We start from the raw sequence: 677 nt of genomic DNA, 5'->3' as shown, positions 1-677 counted from the left end.
ACGGCATTTTTAGCATTTCAACCCCGCCACACTATCTTGACCTTTGAACCTAAGCCTGTGTGTGGGCTGCTATTATAAACACAGCACTGCTGACCTTACATCCTCCTCTCTAAATACTTTATCTGATCCAAATAATAACCTCAAATTACTTCTATTGCACACAAATAACCATAATTACACATTTGCCATAAACAACCTGGCAGATGCAGTGCCACGACACAGTGATTAGATTTTATTTAAAGGGGTCATATGATGCTGCAGTCATGTCCTCTTTTGGAAGACCAAACAAAGTAGTTTCTCTTTCACAACAAAACACAGCGTCACACACGGCCGGCTTGAGTGAGCGGTGGCCGGCGGGCTCCTTGAAATCGCATCATATGACCCCTTTTAATGTTTATGTCATATTTAGTACAGTATCAACAAAGTCACAGGTAAACTTCCATCGAATTTTCATTGAAATAAGTCACTCAACAAGTTATTACTGGGATGACAACATTACTGTGAAGTACAGCTTTCTGTTGATATCTTGGCATGATTCCAGCTGGTAGGTGTACAGTAAATATGTGACCCTGGACCACAAAACCAGTCATAAGGGTTTTTTTTAACTTAGATTAGATACACCATCTCAAAGCTGAATAAATAAGCGTTCCATTGATGTATGGTTTGTTAGGATAGGA

At 39.7% G+C, this 677-nt stretch overlaps 1 protein-coding gene across 2 annotated transcripts in view; it reads left to right on the top strand.

Annotated features, from left to right (window-relative positions):
• LOC107732273 (paralemmin-2-like) overlaps positions 1 to 677 on the top strand; it is a 105,921-nt gene that overhangs the window by 53,237 nt on the left and 52,007 nt on the right. The window lies entirely within an intron of this gene.

The sequence above is a fragment of the Sinocyclocheilus rhinocerous genome, unplaced genomic scaffold (genome assembly GCF_001515625.1).
Source record: "Sinocyclocheilus rhinocerous isolate Xijiao unplaced genomic scaffold, SAMN03320098_v1.1 scaffold1935, whole genome shotgun sequence".
Taxonomy (NCBI): Eukaryota; Metazoa; Chordata; class Actinopteri; order Cypriniformes; family Cyprinidae; genus Sinocyclocheilus; species Sinocyclocheilus rhinocerous.
Note: the sequence above shows the minus strand (reverse complement) of the source record. Positions and strands in the feature narration are given on the sequence as shown.